Here is a 22,581-nt window from a genome sequence, read left to right as displayed (position 1 = left end):
TGCAAATTTTTTCTGGACAAAAGCAATGGCAGTTAAATCTTTATTTCACTTTGAGAACTCATTATTTATTATGGGACTTGACCAATTCCATGGGGGGGATTGGGGGACATTAGGTGCAATAGACTTTGCTGGTAGGGGGACCTTCTTCTGAATATTGGCATACTCATCTGCACTGCCTCTATACATGGATGGGTTTCTTAACCAATTATGTAGTATGTGTGAGCTATTTGATTCAATTTTTGTCAAGAGAAAGCTACGTCTAATGAAGGCCTTGAGATTGCAGAAGTCACAACTGACAATCATCTGGGAATTGGGAAATGGATTCACAGAATGGATTCATCTACATCTACCTACTTCTCTTATCTGTAGAACCAAAGGTCTTTTTCAAGGCCAACAAATTTGAAAAATGAATACTCATTGTGAATAATCAGAATATTTTCCTTTTCAGGTTTTTTTTTGGCTAAATACCAAAATTTTTGTCCAACTTTATATATATATATATATATATATATATATATATATATATATATATATATATATATATATATATATATATATATATATATATATATATATATATATATACATATATATATATATATACTATATATATATATATATATATATATATATATATATATATATATATATATATATATATATATATATATATATATATATATATATATATATATATATTTTTGCCCTAATTTCAATATTTTCTGTTGTTTTACTCAACCTTGATCAATATAGTTTCAGAAGAAGTCCAAGCCCTATAAAATATAAAATTTCCATCAAGTTAACAACCTGTATTAGAGGAGTTTCCTTTTCTACAAAATATGAAAAAATATTCTAGTGATTAACTTTAAAATGCATGAAAGATTTTGTTGTTACATCAATTGTATTAAGTAAAGAGGCACTTAGAAAACGACTTCTATGCATAAAAAACACTCATCAACTAATTAAATACTTATAAACACAAAGAAATCAATTAAAGAAACATTTATAAAAAACAACTTCTATGCATCAAGGAACCCAGTATAGAGGCCACTTGACTCAGGGAATTTCTCTCTAATCTTCATGTAAACACATGATGGAAGGGGAACTCTGATCCTTTCTCCAAGATAAGTATATACAGTCCTGACAAATTGCCTGTAGGCAATGTACCTCATCCATCTAAAAAAAGAGAAAAAGGAAATACAACTACTCTTTCACAAATCTAAAAATCCATTACTAGTAGGGGTTTATTTACTAGTAGCAATTACTCCATGTGTTCCTGACTTTTTCAAGTTGTAAGGAGGCCTTATTTTTGTGTAAATTTAGTAACTCAATTTCAGTAAAAGTAATAATCCCCTTTGCTGGAATCCCAACTTGCCAGTTGATTTTTCAAAGGTTTGAGCCTTACAGACGGTTCGAGGTAATCCTTGGATCCTTTCTGATTAATTAAGAGATACATGATCTAATTAAAAGTGATTAGAGGATCGAAAAGGGCTGAGATCACCCTTGTAAATAACTCATGATTTTGTTAGATTTTATTACATTTAGTTTTTCGTCTCATAGTTTCATCTTTATATCTCGTTTTAGTTAAGGCTGGGTCTGTCTAAATTAAGGATAAACTTCATTAAAGAATAAAATAATCTAAGAGTAATTAAATTTAAGAACTCCAATGACCGTCCCAAAAATATAAAATTTGTGGAATAAGCTTTGAATAGCCTAAGGTTTAGGTGAAAAAAAAAAACCTAAAACAAGGAGTAAAAGCTATAAGAGCTTTTTTGCCTTCCCTATTCTAGCGTAGTGTCTCTTGAAACTTAAGCTTAGTGTTTATAATAAATCTCACACACAGAAATCGGAATTCCCTGGACTACAGTTTTGCATAACCCCTGCTTGGATCCTTCTAACGTTATACAGAAGTCTGTATCCAAGAGGAGAACCCTATATTTTACTTGTCCTTTCCCAGCTGTAAATACAAATGGTGGTCTTGATGTTATACAGAGAGACTAAGAAAAAAGGAGAACTATTGGGCAGACAGAGAGTTTAAGATCTTTCCAGTTGAGGGAAATTCAATCCCGGAACTTTTCCTAATCAAGTTTAAGATTTGCCTGAGATTCAGGGGACACTGATCCTTCTACAAGAAATAATTGTAAAATACCTTGCTTTGGGTTACTGAGAAATTTGTAGCCAATTGATATGGTTATTCCGAGTTTTGCCCACTTTCAAACCCCTTTGATTTACCTTCTTGAAGTACCTTAACTAATCAAATAAAACTCGTAAATTTGATGCTTTCATTTTTAACCAAATTAGCAGGGTTTACCTAATTTGATAATTTAGATCTAAAGACTCTATAACACAATAGACCCAAGCCTTGACTAATTAGCCAAGTGTAATTTATTCAGCTAGAATATCAGTAGCCCTAAACCTAAGATAATCCCTTTTTTCGGTGAATGGCATGTGGACAATGGAAGACCAACAGACACACACACAATATAAGACTATTCAAATCTGAAGAGAGCCATTGGAAGGTTTACATAATTAGAATTACAACGTTTCTCATCTTTTATTAAATTTACTAATGAAATTTAGTTGTCACAGAATTTTGAGTACCAATTTGAACTACTGCCTCAGTTTAACATGCTACCAGTTGACTGATTGTTCCTTTAAGAACTCTGGGTAGCAAGATTTACAAATATAATTTAAAACATTAAGAAGGAACGTTTAGAGGGATAGGTTTACCCAGAGCCAGCTTAGAGCAACAATCACACTGAATTTCTAGTCCTAAAAATAGGGCAATCTCAAAATCTTACAGGTGCAATGGAAGGGGGGGATTTTATATAGAATACATTCTAGCCCATAAGAAAAATTCTCTACCTGGAGATCTAGAAATAGAAAATAGAAAAAAGTTGTAAAAACAGACAAAAGACTCTTGGAGATAGTTTGTGCTCAGCTGTAAATAACAGGTGATATTCTGTCACTTAGAAACAATACCTTAGTTTCTCTTGGGTTACTAAGTACAATAACCAACTACGCTTGCATAATGGGGGTTACTAACTTTGCTTGAATAAAACTTATTTACTTACTGGTTTTCATTGTATGTAAGTGAAGCATTATACTGGGTCTTGTACTGCCAATATGCAGTCCTAAGAACCCATGGCTCTAAGCAATTTAGGCAAAAAACAGGGTGATGTGTGATGCACAGAGGGATGCAAGGTGTGGTTGATGGTGCCTCTGGATCCTTGTAGCTCTCTAGAAAGCCTTTTACTCTTTGTTGTTCTTGGCAGCAGACATTTTCTGTATTTACTGGCCAGACTTTGCATTGAAGACATGAACACCTACAAGAGAACCAATTGTAGTTCAGGCAACTTGGTGGTCACATATCAATCCTAAAACTTAGTCAACCTACCTGAGAACTTATGTGGCCAGGAAAATTAGGCTTAGGATACTTCTTCATCAGCAAGTTCAGTAGACATTGTCTGTTATGAGTAAACCCAAAAATCTTAGTCATCTCTATTGTAATTCAAGTAGACTTTCCAAGTAGGCCTGTCCACCTAGAGTCTAAGTCAATTTGACCAAGTTTTAGGATTGACATGACCACTAAGTCACCTGGACTTGCAGTCCTCAGTCAGACAACCCAATTTATAAGCCAAGAAAGTTGCATTAACACAAAATTAATTAAAAATTGGTTGACCAACAAAGTTAATGCAGGCAAACAAGATACCTAAGCCTAAATAGGCCCGCCTGTCAGGTGGGTTAAATTATGTTAGGTTAGGACCAATTTTAAAAGCTCAGACAGTTACAATAAAACAGAATTAATTGAAAATTGGTTGACTGAAAAGTTGCCTGGACCTCTGTGCAAACAAGTGGCATAGGGTCCAGCTGCCTGAAGTCTTAGACAGGCAACCCAGTTTATAAGCTCAGAAAATTACACTAACACAAAATTGATTCAAAATTGGCAGACCCAACAAGTTGCCTGGATTTCAGGTGAACAAGTGACATAAGGTCTGCCTGCCTATAGTCTCAGGCAAGGGCAGCTGAATTTTAGGATTAACATATGAACATCAAATTGCCTGGACTCACAGGCAAACCAGCAACCATAATAATAATGGATTGGATTTTCAGAATATATATCCTATAGGCCTTCTAAAAATTATGGGTATTTACTAGTGAAAAGGATGTCACACTGTTATACTAAAGCAACACAAGAAAAAAAGGTACTGTTCTAATATCGGGGGAACATGCAAGAAGTGAAGTTTGGTTAATGCTAGTGAAATAAAACAAAACAGGATAAAAATATAATAGTGTAGAAACAAATTTTGGCTATACATTTGCATATTAGGGGGGGTGGTGGTCGAGCATAGCATATAATAAATACATAACCTAAACTAACCTAGGTACCTTTTTTCCTCCTAAACCCCAAAAAAACTACAGCTTAAATATAGTTCCTAGACTGAGAACCCCCTTGTTTATAGAGCATATGATAGGAAACTACTGGGTATTGGTATCTGATCTTCGCTTTTCTCAAGTTGCATTCTTGCACGTTGCCTAGATATTAGAACAGTACCAAAAAAAATTAATGGAACAAAAACAGGAATTATATTAAGAACAAAATTAGAGAGTCATGGCTTCTCTGAATGACAAATGTTGATAAAATAAAGCAATACTATTTTAGATCATTATCTGCCATTGTTATTATGTAATATATATACACTATATGTGTATTATGAATCATATACAATATATTATTGTATTGTTTGTACTTGCCAATGTACACTTTTTATTCTAATTCAGCATTAGGCCATATAATTTTGGGGTGCCAATTTGGTAAGGGGAGGGGGAGCAGTTGCCTCAGTTAGACTTTGAAAAATACCTTCTTATTTCTATTTTTCTACTTTTCATTTTATCATGGCTAACTGGTTATTTTTGCCCTTTTTACATTTGAGAATTGGAATCACTGACATAATTACTAGATACAAATCATCAGCACAACTGGGTTATATTTTGTTTATCGAGGAGCCTGAATTAAAGACTCTCACTTAGTTACTTAATAATAAATAAATTATTATAGTTAATAGACTCTGAAGTTGATACCACGAGCCTTTACTTTACTCCCCCCCCCTAAGACGGAAGTAATTAACCTAAGTCAGCTTCAATGATTAGTCAGCTACAAATGACCTGTTTTTCTCCCAAGCCAGTTATTTAAATAAGCAAATTTTTGAGCATACGTTTACTAGGTTTTTATGGGCTGTTCTGAGCCTTCTAGGCCCTTCAGGGCTAAAAAAATTAATAGTCCCTGTCAAGTGAGTATTTAATTGTAAAAGGGCATGAAAAATACTCATTATTGAATTGTGCTGAAAAGCTAAATTTTGTTGAAAACTGCAGTCTAGGCTATGTACCAAAAATATGGTGTTGATTTATAATTCAGGGGATATTTTTCATCATTATGGAAGGAGGGAGGGGGGTCTTGATAAATTTAGCAATATATGGATTCACAATCCAATTCTGACTATATGTGTGTCTATTTTTTAGGCCAGACCATCTTAAGGTAAAGTTCTACCCAATCATATTATTGAGTTAGGACTAAAGTGAATACACCATTCAATGCCTTTTTTTTATGCAGATTATGAATATATTTATCATTTCTATCGGAAATGAATTTCAGCCCCCCCCCTCTATATGCCAATTCAGGGGTTGGATAGGTATATAAAGGGGGGGGGCTTAAATTCATTTCCAATATAAATAATTATTATATTTGTAATAAGCATAAAAAAAAGGCATCAAATGGTGTATTCACTTTATTCCTAACTCAATAGTATGATTTGGTAGAACTTTACCCATCTTAATATGAGGTTAGGCTATTCAGAAAATTTATCTCTTTTGAAATGGCCTAGTCTAAAGAATCTTATAGTGTTTCTTTATAAAGGGTGAAAGCACAAAAATAACACAAAGATGTTCTAAAACTATAGCCTTTCCTTTGTAAGCTAATGAATCTAATTGTGAAATAGGCCTTGGTTGCCTACATTTCTATAGGCTAGGCATAGGCCAATCTACATAAAATGAAGCATTTTTTTTATTTTATTGCTTACCATGATGATGAATCTTCAAATGAACTTCTCGGTTCCTCGGGAATTGCGCTATGAGCTTGGACAGCAAGAGAAGCTACATTGGGTGTCACAAGAGGCTGGAACAAGTATCATGAAATGGCATCTTGCATACCATCTAGTGCTTGGTCATCATCAAAAATATTTTCTGATACATCAGAATAGTCACTTTCTGAACTTGAGGTCAAAGTTTTTCACAAAATGTATTTTCACTAATGTATATAACAATCAACAGATTTTGTAAATTTGAATTATCACAAATGAAAAACACTTTCGGATTCACAGCAAATAATTTCCGCTAATATTTTTCATTTGCGCAATTTATCATTGTTTTAGTGTTGACAACACTGTTTTGCGAATTTATTTAAACTAAAAATGCTTATAGCAGTTAAACAAAAACTCGTAGGAAACCCGGATTTTCAGGTATGAATAGACCTCAAATAGATTAAGAGGGCTAAATATGTTTTCATTTTGGTGTCCTTGGTACTTTAAGTAATTTAATTTATTCATGTGACAGATGTCTGGGATTTTTGGCGTTCATGTGACTTCTATAAAAACACCAAATGGTACTCAGAGGTTCTATGAAATAATCAGCATTGTCCAATACCTCCTGACCTTGCCATTTTCGAACGTTTTTGTAGAGTGGTTCTTGTCAACCTTGAAAGATATTATAACATATCATAGAAACTCGCTCTTAAGTGTGACCCTTACCTCAATTATGCAGGCCAAGTTTGACATGAAAACAAAAAGACATGTGTCCCATGATTTAGAGGTCGATGCGGAGATAGAAAAAGAAAAAAAAGATGAAAGTTTGTTTCGTATTTGAGGACAAAAAAATCTTTCATATGATTTTTTTTGATATGTGAGGTGAAAAAAATAATATGAGTGTGAAAGTGTGAATAAGGTGCGGACTTTTTTTTGAATTGTAAAGATATATTACCGTGAAGGAGGAGGAGCTGTAGGACATACAGTGTAAAAGCTTGTCTTGTGAAAAGAAAAAGATTCCTATGTGACAGAATACTGTCAGATTTGTCGGTTGGAGTCGGAAATTTTTCGGATTTTAGACCAGTGTTGTGTCGGAAAAAATGTCAGATTTTTTTGGGTCGGGTGTCAGAATTTTAAGACTTTTTAAACTGACCGATCTGAGATCTGGTAGGAACAATGTGGAAGCACTGGTGAAAGGTATTTTCAGGTCCCTAATCGGGGACCTGAAAATTTCCTGTCTGGTAAACTTTATTGAATAATATATATAGGCTAATTAGGTAAATGATTAGTTCCCTCTGATTGAGTGAAGATGAAAATAGGTAGGCTACTGGAGTTCCACTACAGCAGTTATTGGCATGCCGACAATTATTTGGCCAGATAGTCAGTGCAAATATTATGGCTGTTTGCAAAATTTGGTTAAAACCTATCCATTTTCAAAAATATCATACAAGTTCATAAACATCAACTTCTGAAGAATCTCTTAAAATCAACTAGATGGCCAAAATGGAAATAAGCCTACGTACATTGCCTTTTTATTTAGCCTAGTTCTAAAGCATATTGAGCCATTAGCACAACTCTGGGAGGTTGACATATGCTACTCTATAATCCCTAGACATTTGTAACTAGAGCATTCTACTCTTCCATACTAAATACGTTGATTATTTGGTTTGTGTTCATGGTGCTAAGTCTAGTAGAACACTGCCGTCGGGAGTGATTTCCCGATAGGTTTCATATTGACTCAGTGATATTAGCGTGATACCCTCAGTCAAAGCATCAGCAAATGTACACTCTAAACGTACATTCCCTGTTCGTACTATGCTCACATCCTGAGTCCCCGACAAGTCCAAAACAATTACCCCATGATTTTTCGAAAACATTCAATCGGTTATTCCATTTTCAAATAGTTGAGAGTCATGATCTAGGGATTGCATGGTCAACTCGTACAGAGTTCTATAGGATGTTCTATAGGACTCGTACAGTGTTCTACTAGACTTAGCACCATGAACACAAACCAAATAATCAACGTATTTAGTATGGATCCATACATGTCCCAGTACAAGTCCTATTGCATACCTTCGGACTTCATTGAAAAAATTCTAAGTGTTAACAATACCCTAATCATTGTTAATAGCTGTCCATTGACTTCGAAGAACGGTCATTGGCTATATTTCTTTCAAACAGCGAAGAATATGGAATTTTTTGATCCTCTGGGCTTATCGTATAAATTCTACACACCACACATCAGCAGATTTACCGAGAGCAGTGGGAAAAGTAACATTCAAAATCAACGTAGAGTGCAGGATTTAACAACTAAGACATGTGGCTTTCTTGCACTAATCTTTTTCATGTTCAGATGTCGTGGCTATACCTACAAGCAGTTTCTCGACATTTACGTTGACCTACCTCGATTGAACGACTTTCTAGTGGAAAATATACTTACAAGCGTATTTAATATTGATTTTAGTGCCCTACGAATAAAATGTTCTAAAAATGTATTTGAAATTGTTTACTAATAAATGATAAAAAAATTTATAAACTTGATAAAACGACTTTTTTTACTCTTTAGATTGCATCTTCTACTAGGTAAAGGTATTTGTAGACAATAACTAGTTCAGGTAGATCATCTGAATTCACAGGGTCCTGATCCTGATGTACTGCAATTTCAGGGTCATATTTTCTACAGTAGAGTTTAACTTCACTCTTGTCATGTCTCTTTGCACAGTCAATTAGTCTATTCTCATTCATTCTATAGAATTCACATGTTTCAATTTGTTTATTTGAAGCAATTTCACAAACAGTGTCCTCAAGTGTCGAATCACATTCCGTCATAGCAAAATAAAAATCAGTGGGCTTATAATCATAAAACCCATTATCTTCACAACGCTGACGTAGAAACTATATTCTTTTGTTATTCCAACAATTGAATTGTTGATCCGGTTCCTCCTCCCAGAAAAATCTAAAACCACGACGATACCAATCTCGTAGCAATAAACTAAAATTACGGTTAGGATTCTTTCCAATCATACCGGGATATGTATTCTCCCACTGATTACATTTACCATAGTGGCAATTGGAGCATTGGCACCCTCTAGGATGAGAGTCACACACCTCTTCAAGACAGGAATTACAACCTTTAATTTGTACAGCATATCCTTTATGCGATTTACACGGGTTGCATAATAAACACTTTTCATCATACTCATCAATCATTGTACAATTCTCACATGATGACCAGCTGCCCAGTGTGTACATACATAGCAGATATGTATGGAACATTTTTTCATGTGTTGACACTCTCACTGCCACAATGAAACGGAGCTAGCAACAACAAAAATTGTCTGAGATAGAGAGAGAGGAGTAAATCATCCTTGAGCACCATCTTTCTCATGAAAAAAAGTCCTAAATTTCTAAACTAATGTTTAAAAGCATATTCACAATATCATTTTGCCGTATCGTGATCAATCATCTTTCTCATGAAAAAAAAGTCCTAAATTTCTAAACTAATGTTTAAAAGCATATTCACAATATCATTTTGCTGTGTCGTGATCAATATATCAATAAATTGTGTAAATGCATTTGAATCACGACGTAGAAGCTTCATACAATAGTCTAATGATGAAAAATCAGTTTTCATTATATCGACAAGCATTCCCCGAGAAAATATCTTTCTTTGAATAGACAGCTCTAGAAAATTGTCATCTAGAATCAAACGTTTTTCCATAAGCACTAGATTCCTCATGATTCGCTCTTTCTCAAATCTATCCATTTTTTAGAGTCCTAACACTCTCACAACCAATTTCAGACTAACCAGAATTTCTTTTTGTACTCTAAAAATATACACTAGTCTACTATAGAAAGAAAAATACCTTTGATTAAGAAACAACTTTATTGAAAATAATTACAATAATAATATTCACTGATGCATTTTGTTCTCATCAATATATTTCGATAGGACATCTAATGCTGACCAAAGTATATTTATATGGAGAATATTCACTTTTCCAGCAAAACATAGTTGCTCCTTCTGTTTAAACTTGCTTAATGATATCACGTATCTAGCATACATAGTGTCCCATTCAAGGCATAGTCTACAGCCATCGGTTATTTTCACAGCCACATTGGGTACCCGTATATCATTGCTGCTGCTGTCGGCTCCATCATTAATCTCCAATAATGTAAATGCACCTCTCATTTTTTTCTCCACTAATATCTTCTCAAATAAACTATTCTCTCGGAATTCAATTATCTTACTAATATGAATTGCAATGATAATCAGTCCGTTTATTCAAATCCCTACCACAAATCAAGTTATCTTATATGAAGTAACCTCCGCTATCTGATTGGCTCCTAAAAAACGGATGTTGTCTCAAAGACCGGTTCGGTTGAGCTCTATAATTATGATCATACTCTCAAAACATGTTTGACTACATTATACCTTGCCAAATAACCGGTTTGGTAATCTGCCTTGGAAAGGTGCCATAGAACGTGCCGTACGCAAATAACATGGGAATTGCTATGGCGGTACGCAAATTCAATATAAGCATTCTACTCCCAACATAGATTCATAATTTAAAATAAATACCAGGTTTCGTATGAAACAGCTTGATAGTCTTCTTTTAAAAACAAATTGGCGATAGTAGTAATTTTTAAAGACTAAAGGAAATACACTATCTTTGACAAAAATATTTTAGAAGAATGAATAACCTTCATTCACTATAGAGGGAAGGGGGTAGTCTGCATGTTTTTTTTTTGATAAATCACTTTTATATTGCTAAACATTGACCTTGTTTTTATAAATCTTTACTACTACTACTACTTACAACTCACCGCAGCATCAAGCCGCTTAAGGCCAACACAGTTACGCACCCTCCTCGTTCATCCAAATCTATTCAAAGCCTTCCTTTTTACACCCGCCCACGAAGTTTTCATTTCCTTTAAATACTTTCTTTATGACGTCCTCCCACCCCAGACCAGGACGACCGGCTTTCCGTTTAGCCTTATACAGTTGGCCGAAAAGAACAATCTTCGGCAATCTGTCATCCTTCATCTGCACAACGTTCCTTAGGTACCTCAACCTTTCTTTCATTAAAGCCCTTGAGGGCAATACTGAACCATATTTTTTGTATGGCCTATTCTTTGAAATACGGTCAGTCAGCTGGGTACACAGAACAACCTTTAACTAATTTCTTTTATGTATTTCTTTTATGATTGTGTATCTTTGATATATAATTAAATTAAAAAAAAAAGTTTTTTACCTGATAGTAAGAAGCAACATCAAAATTTAAAACGAACAGAAATCATTGCTTACATGAGGGGGGTCGCTCCTGTCTCAATTCCTCTTTCTTTACACTAAATTTTGACTTTTCTAGAATATTTTAAAAGGGTTATTATTCCAATTAAATGGCCCTTGTGTTTTATGAGTAGTTTTAAAGAACTGGGGCAAAAAGGCAAACTTCATATTAAACAGCGAGGTATTGAGGAGGGCGGCACCCCCCCTCATATACGTAATGATTTCTGTTCGTTTCAAGTTTTGATGTTCCTCCTTACTTTCAGCTGAAAAAAAATGTTTTTTTATTTGATTGTTAAGAAATAATAGCGGGAAATCCGGCTCCCCCTCCATGGAAAGTTCTTCTCATGTAAAATAGTCCCCCTTCCACCAATAAAAATTCTTACGGTCAATTTCAGATGAATTTTTTTTGTAGCGCACTTTCATATGAAAGAATATCTGTTTGATTTTAAATCATGCAGAAAATCCCCTTCTCTGTGGAAAATTTTTTCCGCAAATACCCCACCCCTCGTATAAAGTTTATCCCAGAGAAAATTTTCCCAAGACAATTTCTCCCGTGGAACCCCCCCCCCCCCAACTGAAAGATACCCTAGAAAATTCCAACGTGGTTAAAATTTCCCTTAAAATCTCTATATCTAAAATAATATCAGAAAGAAGCATCTTATACAAATAACATACCTGTGGAAGCGCAAATTCAGCTTGTCACCAAGTCTTTTCTTGCAACATGAAATAACAATTCTCAAAATCTCAATGGAATCAAACGTCAAAATTAACGCGTTTACTGGAGGCAAAAAAGAAAAAGCGCAAGTAACTCGCGAACTCACAAAATCCCATGCGATCTGGTGTTTATTTAATAATATGTCTATGTGACCCGACACTGAATGAAATATTTTGAATATTTGTAACATCCAAAGTTGATCTTTCCTGTAACATGATACGTCTCTGTGAAATTCTTTTGCGGACAGAAGTCAAATATCCCCTCCTGTAACTTGATATGGTCTATGTTTGTTAGGGTTCGCGGGCGCTGGGCAACTGGTTTTGTTAAATAAAAAAGTCACAAAGTCTTTAAACAGTAGATTACCTAGCCTATTATATTTTGTGTCAAGTACTTTGTACAATGTTTTTCACTTGATAAAAAAATTGTCTATGGCTTAATTATACCAAGAGAGGCCAAGCAAGGCCAAAGTCCGCATGTGTATATTAAAAGCATATTAATTTGTCAGAAGCCAATACTGAATGACATATCTCGAATGTTTATAACACGCAAATTGCCTCATTGCGAAATGCATTTACCAATAGAAGTTAAATCTCCCCTCCCGCAATTGATAATGACCTCTCTTTGCCATATTCACCTTGCCGGAACAATGCACTTGCTGACATAAATTGAATATATCTTTGTGACTAGTAGAATTCTTTTCAGTATACCCGTACCATCTGTGATTTGCTAACTTTAGATATGATACTTTTTTAAATCGCTATTTAAAGAAGAAATGGACTGTAAATTTGCTGTGCTAAAGGTAATTAGAATTAAAAGGTGAAATTGGTAAACACAGCAGCAACTCTATAAGAAAATTAAAACAAATTTTCTTGTGAATTATTATCGCTTTTAATCAGCAGTTATACCAAACCAATCCTGCTCAACTCATCCTCAGGGCTATACTGTGGTGTTCTCCTCCCCATAGTATAGTGCAGACGGTTTAATATCATTCCATTTTCCCTTCTTGCTTTAGTTTTGTTTTTCTCTGTTTAAAGCTTTTTCCAATAGGCAATGTTTAGAAGTCCTCCAAAAAAAATGTCCCCCCAGATCCCAAATCAAATTCCAGTGAATGTGCCATAGTGAAAGATACCCATCTTGGCTGGTCAAGCACACTTTCTCAAAGTTCAAATGATAGCTCCAATTCGGACAATAGGACAATGATAAGTGTAGGGGCTAATGTAACCATAAATGATGATAATGGGTTTCAAGAGGTCCTCTCTAGAAGTTCTAAAAAAGGAAAAAAATCTCCCCAATTAAAAGCAGTTCCCCTGTCCCTGCCCAAGATCCTCCCTCCAAAAACTTAGGAATTTACCTTAAAATTACTCCCACTACCCCCTTTGAAATAAAAATGATCACTGCAATAAGAGTTGCAATTTTTAAATTGCTAAAATCAATGTTCTCTCTTAACATTAACCGTGATGGATCTCTGGTAATAGCTGTAGAAGATCAGAAATCAGCAGATACAATAATTAACCTTAAATCCCTTCTGAATACCCCAATTATTGCATCTAATTGGAACCCAAAACAATCACCAACAAAAATAGTAGTTTATAATGTTCCCCCAGAGATATCTACTCAGGAGTTAAAAGAAGGCCTTTCAGATAGGGCTGGAAACACAATCCCAGTTGAGGATGTTACCCAACTTGGAAAACCCAACTCTAATGGCCTAAAAACTAGTAGATCCTTCTTATTCACACTGAAGGATAAAATTGATATCCCAGAAAAATTATTCCTATTTGGGCAAATCAAACCACACAAGGAATACAAACCTAAGCCTATTCAGTGTCAGAAGTGTTTCAAACTGGGACACACAACAAACAAATGCAATGAAATTCTCCAAGAGTATAGTAATTGTAAATATGTCCATCCTAAAGAGCTGACAACTTGCAACAACACTCAGCCTACATGCATCAATTGCAAAGGCCCACATGAATCTACAAATAAATCATTATGCCCTGCATACAAGAAAAGAGCTCTAACACTCCAAATATCAACAGAGAAGGCAATCCCATACCCCTTTGCAGGAATGGAAGCAAATGCTGCCCAACAATACCAAATAAAGCCTGTGATGAAACCAACCGAAACCCCCAAGTCAAATGCCCCCAATGCATCAGGGACCCCATATGAAACATCATCTTCTAAGCCCCGTAGCTCAAATCCCTATCAGAAGCAATCACCAAACCAACAAGCCTCCTTGTCCGGTGAGATGAGGCCAGCCTGGCCCTCCCTCCCAAGAAGAAACAAACCAGAAACACTACCAGGAATTAATCCATTAACCAACAAACAGGATGCACTACCAAAAATGCAATCCCCAAATATATGCTTATTCATTCTAAACTGTAATGCAGTTCAGGCCATGAACATACATCAAATACAGAAAACAAAAATTATTGCAGAATTGGCAAAAATTTACATCCCAGATGATATGCTCATTCAAGCAAAAAAAGATCTTGCTTTACTATTAACAAAGCTGAACATTGATACACATTCATATGAAGAATAAATCAACAACACAACATTTATCAATACTCCAATGAAATGTAAGATCACTCACAGAAAATAAGCTAAATGAACTAACATCATTTATGAATAATAATTCAATTAATATTGCTTGCCTCCAAGAAACTCATTTAACCCAAAATCAACAAATTAAGTCTCTGGGATATACTATCCTGAGAAAGGATAGATCTTCAGAGAGAAAAGGAGGTGGTGTAGCTTTATTAGTTAATAATAATATAAAATTTTGTGGCATCAATTTTCCAGATTTTGAAAATGATGTTGATGTAAGTGGTATAAGTGTTTGGCTGAATAATTTAAAAACCTACATAATAAGCTTTTATAACCCTAATGGCCAAACTACAGATGCCAAGGATTTCTTTAATTATATAAATAATTCTAATATGTTAAAAAATATCATTATTTGTGGGGATTTCAATGCCCACAGCCTTTTGTGGGGGAATAAACAAGCAAATAAAGCTGGTAAATTTATTGAGCATATGACTTCAAATAATAATGAATTAGTTGTTGCTACCCCTCCAAACCTGAATACTTATTTCAACCCCAAAAGTGGCAATTTCTCCACAATTGACCTACAAATTGTGTCTTTAAATTTTTTGAACAAAATTTACATAAATAAAATTGATACTCTATGTACAGACCATTTTGCTATAGTTTGCTCCCTAAATGAACCTGCTGAAACTGTATTTCATACATCCAAATATATCAACACTAAAGCAAATTGGTCTATTTTCCAAATTAAGCTAAATGATGAAATTACAAGTTTCACCCAAAGTTCATGCATTTCTAAGACAACAGTTGACACACATGCTGAAGCATTGACATCTTTACTAATAAATACAGCTAATCATGCTATCCCCAGGACAACACCTAAGAAAACATTCCCTAAACAAATTCCTAAAGCATGGTGGACAAATGAGTGCTTAAATAAATGGAGGATAAAAAAGGCAGATAGGACAGAATTTATAAAAAAACCAACACCTACTACATATTTAAAAAAATTACAAGCAGAATCTAATCTAAAAAGGACTATAATAGATGCTAAATATAAATACTGGAATAATTTTGCAAATAATCTCTCCAGAGAAACAAATGAGCCAATTATACATAAAGTCATAAGCCACATATGTGGGAAAAAGACTTCTCCCAACCCACTCCTGTATGAGCTTATACATAATAATACCCATTATGACAATGATAATGAAAAGGCTAACCTATTTGCAACTCTTTTTGTTAATAAGCTAACATCAAATAATCAAAGCAAGCTGTCCACAATTCCTATGAACCCTAGTTACCAACCACGCCCAGGATCCGAGTACATAACTAATTCATTTTCAATCCAGGAATTGAATAATGCAATACATCATATTAGGTCCAAAACTAGCAGTAGTTATGACAATATACACCCTACATGGATAAAGAATCTCACACCTTCATACAAACAAGAACTGCTAAATTGTTATAATCACGCTTGGGCATCTTCTAGGTTCCCCAATATATGGAAATGTTCGTCCCTCCTACCAATCCTAAAGAAAAATAAACCAAATGATAACCCTGAGTCTTATAGGCCCATAATGATTACACCTGTGATGGGGAAAATAATGGAGAAAATGATTTATCACAGACTCCTCTGGTTTGTTGAGAAAAATAACATGATCCCACACACTCAAACTGGATTCAGGAAATACCACTCCTCAACAGATGCTTTCATTTTGCTAACAAATGCAATAAATGAATCTTTCTCAAAAAATAATTTCCTAGTGGCAGCTTTCCTAGATTTGAAGGAGCTTATGACAATGTGAACCACCAAATCCTTTTAAACAAACTTGCAAACCTTGGAGTACCTCCTAAGCTAGTATCCTTTATTAAATCCTTCATAGAAGTGCGAAGTTGCATTGTTTGTGTTGGTTCAGCCTCTTCACCCCAAAAGACAATATCCAAAGGCCTACCTCAGGGAGCAGTCCTCAGTTGCCTCCTTTTTGCCCTATATCTCTGGGACATGAGCCTACCCCACACGAATCTACAATATGCTGATGATCTGGTGCTATGGTCATCTGGCAACACCTTTCAGATAGCACAGTCAAATCTGCAAAAGTCACTTTTCCAGTTTGAAAAATTCTCTCAACATTCAGATTTCCCCATTGCACCCACCAAGTCAAAAATAATTCAATTTCACCGGAAGCGAAACCATGTTAATGCAAAACTAATTCTAAATAAAACAATTATTCCAGAAGATAATAATATTAATTACCTAGGTCTCATGCTTGACCAAAAACTTAATTTCCACCTCCACATTTCAAACACAATAAAAAAATGTTATAGAAAAGCAAATATACTAAAAAGACTTCTTTCCACACCCTGGGGTTGTAAGGAGAAAACCTTACTCCAGTTTTATAAATCACATATAAGACCCCATATTGACTATGGGCTCATTGTCTATGGTGCATGTGCAAAGACCCAGATGCAAAAAATTGAAACAACACAAAATGATATAATACGTCTGATATTTGGTCTTAGGAAACCCACAAGCACCAAGTTTCTGCTTATGGAGAGTGGATTAACAACAATAAGGGAGAGACGCAGCTTTCTCTTAATAAAACATCTTACAAAAATTGAATCAAATAGCTCACACACATTACATAATTGGTTAAGAAATCCAGCCATGTATAGAGGTATTGCAGATGAGTTTGCCAATATTCAAAAGAAGTTCCCTGTACCAGCAAAGTATATCGCACTTACTTTCCCCCGATCCCCTCCATGGAATCGGTCATTTCCCATAATAAATACTGAATTTTAAAAATGGAATAAAGATTTAACCCCCATTGGTTTTGTCAAGAAAAAATTTGCAGAACTTAACACAATTACCTATAAAAATCACTTCCAAATATTTGTTGATGGGTCAAAAATGGATGAGAAGGTTGCAAGTGGTGTTTTCCTTCCTCACCTGAAAATTGCAATGGGCGAGAGATTATTTAATAATTTATCTACAATGTCTGCTGAGTTAAATGCCATAATCATGGCATTAGAACACCTTAAGCAAAACCAACCTTTGATTGAAAATTCGAATAATATTATCATCTATTCCGACTCCTTATCAAGCCTTGAGTTGCTGGCCTCAGCTCCTCAATATAAGTTGGACATTGACACTTATCATTGTCTCAGTATTATTGATAATCTTGCTTCAAGTGGCATAAAAACTTACTTTCAGTACATTCCTAGCCACTCTGGCATAAGTGGTAATCATCAGGTTGATGAAATAGCAAAAAATGCTATAAATATTGACCAGCCAAGTGGGAGACCAATCCCAATTGGAGATATTTACCGATGGAGGCTATCAGATATTAATTTTAATAAGATTAATCCTATCCTTTCCCCCTTTCCCAATAAGTATCTTTCTAAAATTTATCATAGAATTCGCTCTGGAACAAATGGACTAAATTTTCTTGCATTCTCATATAAGTTTTCTAATTCAAGTGGCTCAATTCCCCTGTCCCCTCTTTGCAGGCATTGTAATATGAATAATGAAACAATTGACCATTGCCTATTTGAATGTAATATGCTGACGTCTGCAGAACATACCTTGCTTTGTAAACTGTTAAAATATTTCAAACACCACAAAATCCCACTATCAGCCAAGAGCCTAGCCAACTATACTTGCACACAGGGCATAGAAATCGACATCTATCATCTTATATTTGAACTCCTAGAGTCAAAAGATCTGCTGAAAGATATCTGAATATATCTAATAAATATGAGGCAATCAAGCCAGTAGCTCTGTAGCCCACAGAGTGAAGCAAAAGGAAAAGGGCTAAATAGTTTTACTGAAAAGCCCGCCTGCTGTTAAATACAAGAAGAAGAAGTAATGGTAGCCTAGTATTTATTTTTCAAGTTGGAAGCTGTGGGTTCTGGGCGCTGAGCACTAAAGTATTAATGAATTTGGGTTCTTTGGGCGCTGGGCTTTAAAGTATCGTTGGTCTAGTATTTTTAGATAGGCCTAGGCTATTTCCAGATATTTCAAACCTCATAAATTTGGATTGATTGAAGTTGTAGTAAAGCTTAAGGTAAATTTTTACCAAATCATATTATTGACTTACAAATAAAGTGAATATACCACTCAATGCCTTTTTTTACGCTCTTTCGAAATATAATAACCATTTTTGTTGGAAACAAATTTTACCCCCACCCCTGTATATACCAATTCAGGGTATATATTTGCACATTAGGGGGGTTGGGGTAAATTTTAAAATTACCTATGGTTTATGGTGATTACAAATATAATAATCATTTTTTTCAGAAATGAATTTTAGCCCCCCCCCTACCCTAGCCCCCACCCCCAAATGTGCAAATATATATCCTGAATTGACATATAAAGGGGGGGGGGGGCTAAAATTCCTTTACAACAGAAAAGATTATTATATTTGTAATCAGCTTAAAAAAATGCATTGTATGGTATATTTACTTTATTTGTAAGTCAATAATATGATTTGGTAAAAATTTACTGGGGTGGGGGTAAAATTCATTTCCAACAAAATGCTTATTATATTTGGAAAGAGCATATAAAAAGGCATTTAGTGGTATGTTTACTTTATTCATAAGTCGATAATATGATTTGGTAAAAATTTACCAAGCTAAAAACAGTTTTCTTGTTGTTTGTTTAAACAGAGAATAAAATTTTCCTTGGGGCAAAATTCATTTCTGATGAAAATGATTATTGTATTAAGAAAGAATATAAAAAAAAGGTATCAAATGGTATGTTTACTTTATTTGTAAGTTAATAATATGAACTGCAAAAATTTATCCTAGCCAATCAAGAGAGCTTATTTGGGCAAAACTTTCAAAATTGTAATCCCTATTTTTACTGTCACAAGATAATGGATGAGATAAGTGGAGCAATTGCCTTAGTGTGCTTCACTATTATGCCTGGTGTTGCATATTTGCCTAAAATGAAAAAAACAATTAAGGAGAAAACAAAAAATTAAATTTCTGTTTAAAAATGTAAACAAAAATGATGAAAATAGTGGAACTTGACACATTCTGATTGGCTGTAATCGGAAAATCCTAGACATTGAGTTCTAGAGTCTAGAACTCAATGTCTAGCCAAGTGCCTTGTCTAGCATGTCTAGCTAAGTGCTGAATTTTACTTGTGAATGGTCATTGCCTAGACATTGGATTCTGTCTAGACATGGGATTCTAGCTAGACATGCTTGTGAATGTTGCTTAAAGAAATAAAATAGGATAAATATATAATACCATAGAAAGGGGTAACTTTGAACCACAGTTTATATAATTAGCAGTATGATCTTTTCCTATCTCACCCATTATAAAAACCTGGACCAAGGCACAAGTGCTCCAGAGAACCTATAAACATAAGCAGCATTAGATATTTTCATGGGTAGACAAGTCAGGTCTCTCTTGAATGCAAAACTTGGCTTCAACATTGGAACACTAATTTTGAAGAAACTAATTTTAAATTAATTTATTCCAATACATACATGAAAATCAGTAATTAGTAGTGCAATGTTATTATTAGATGTTTTTAGGAATTAAAAATAGGTTTCAAAGTCTCAAGTTGGTTCAAAGGCATTTCTGAAGAATCTCATAAAATCAACTACATGGCCAAAATGGAAATAGCCTACATACATTGCCTTTTTATTTAGCCTAGTTCTAAAGCATAGTGAGCCAGTAGCACAATTCTGGGAGGTTGACATATGCTACTCTATAATCCCTAGACATTTGTAACTAGAGCCTTCTACTCTTCTGAATAAAACAGCTGTCATAAAATTTTGACTAGATGTGTCTCAACATTGAATGGGCTTGGGAGGAGGGCTGCTTGCCCTCTTCTGTCTTTTAATGCTTAAAAAGAGCACTAGAACTTTTAGTTTCTAATTAGATTAGCTCCTTTTAAAGTTTCAATAGGCTAGTATTTCTAGATAGGCTATTTCCAGATAATTCAAACCTCATAAATTTGGATTGAGCAAAGTTGTAGTATAGCTTAAGGTAAATTTTTACCAAATCATATTATTGACTTACAAATAAAGTAAACATACCACTCAATGCCTTTTTTTGTGCTCCAAGTATAATAATTATTTTTGTCGGAAATGAATTTTACCCCCACCCCTGTATATACCAATTCAGGGTATATATTTGCACATTAGGGGGGTGGGGGTACATTTTAAATTTACCTCCCATTTTTTATGGTGATAACAAAAATAATAATAATTTTTTCAGAAATAAATTTTAGCCCCCCTCCCCCTAACCTAACCCCCACCCCCAAATGTGCAAATGTTTATCCTGATTTGACCTATATAGGGGGGGGGGCAAAAATTAAATTAACACAGAAATTGTTATTATATTTTTAATCAGCTTAAAAAAATGCATTGAATGGTATATTTGCTTTATTTGTAAGTCAATAATATGATTTGGTAAAAATTTACTGGGGTGGGGGTAAAATTCATTTCCAACAAAAATGCTTATTATATTTGGAAAGAACATATAAAAAGGCATTGAGTGGTATGTTTACTTTATTCATAAGTCAATAATATGATTTGGTAAAAATTTACCAAGCTAAAAACAGTTTTCTTGTTGTTTGTTTAAACAGAAGATAAAATTTTCCTTGGGGTAAAATTTATTTCTGATGAAAATGATTATTGTATTTGGCAAGAATATAAAAAAAAGGTATCAATTGGTATGTTTACTTTATTTGTTAGTCAATAATATGAACTGCAAAAATTTATCCTAGCCAATCAAGAGAGCTTATTTGGGCAAAACTTTCAAAATTGTAATCCCTATTTTTACTGTCACAAGATAATGGATGAGATAAGTGGAGCAATTGCCTTAGTTTGCTTCACTATTATGTCTGGTGTTGCACATTTGTCGAAAATGAAAAAAACAAATAATGAGAAAACAAAAATTAGATTTCAGTTTAAAAATGTGAACATAAATGATGGAAATAGTGGAACTTGACACATTCTGATTGGCTGTAATCAAATATCCTAGACATTGAGTTCTAGAGTCTAGAACTTTATGTCTAACCAAGCACCTTGTCTAGCATGTCTAGCTAAGTGCTAAATTTTACTTGTGAATTGTCATTGCCTAGACATTGGATTCTGTCTAGACATGGGATTCTAGATAAACATGCTTGTGAATGTTGCTTAAAGAAATCAAATAGGATAAATATATAATACCATAGAAAGGGGTAACTTTGAACCACAGTTTATATAATTAGCAGTGTGATCTTTTCCTATCTCACCCATTATAAAAATCTGGACCAAGGTGCAAGTGTTCCAGAGAACCTATAAATAAAAGCAGCATTAGATCGTTTCATGGGTAGACAAGTCAGATCTCTCTTGAACGCAAAACTTGGCTTCAACGTTGGAAAACTAATTTTGAAGAAACTAATTTTAAATAAATTTATTCCAATAGATACATGAAAATTGGTAATTAGTAGTGCAATGTTATTATTAGATGTTTTTAGGAATTAAAAATAGGTTTTGAAGTCTCAAGTTGGTTCAAAGGCATTTCTGAAGAATCTCATAAAATCAACTACATGGCCAAAATGGAAATAGCCTACATACATTTCCTTTTTATTTAGTCTAGCTCTAAAGCATAGTGAGCCAGTAGCACAATTCTGGGAGGTTGACATATGCTACTCTATAATCCCTAGACATTTGTAACTAGAGCATTCTACTCTTCTGAATACAACAGGTGTCATAAAATTTTGACTAGATGTGTCTCAACATTGAATGGGCTTGGGAGGAGGACTGCTCTCCTTGGGAGGAGGACTTAAGGTAAATTTTTACCAAATCATATTATTGACTTACAAATAAAGTGAATATACCACTCAATGCCTTTTTTTATGCTCTTTCCAAGTATAATAATTATTTTTGTTGGAAATGAATTTTACCCCCACCCCTGTATATACCAATTCAGGGTATATATTTGCA

General features: G+C 34.3%; 1 long non-coding RNA gene across 1 annotated transcript; it reads right to left on the bottom strand.

The window, feature by feature from the left end:
• Positions 1-888: 888 nt before the first annotated feature.
• Positions 889-6,193, bottom strand: LOC148938565 (uncharacterized). Its single transcript, XR_016143672.1, has 3 exons — positions 6,078-6,193; positions 3,075-3,326; positions 889-1,176 (listed from the first exon to the last, which is right to left on the bottom strand). It is a non-coding gene; the product is annotated as an uncharacterized LOC148938565 (long non-coding RNA).
• Between the last annotated feature and the right edge of the window lie 16,388 nt (positions 6,194-22,581).

This window comes from Artemia sp. Qi Xiang Cuo, unplaced genomic scaffold (genome assembly GCF_049724085.1).
Source record: "Artemia sp. Qi Xiang Cuo unplaced genomic scaffold, ASM4972408v1 HiC_scaffold_3128, whole genome shotgun sequence".
Classification (NCBI taxonomy): Eukaryota; Metazoa; Arthropoda; class Branchiopoda; order Anostraca; family Artemiidae; genus Artemia; species Artemia sp. Qi Xiang Cuo.
Note: the sequence above shows the minus strand (reverse complement) of the source record. Positions and strands in the feature narration are given on the sequence as shown.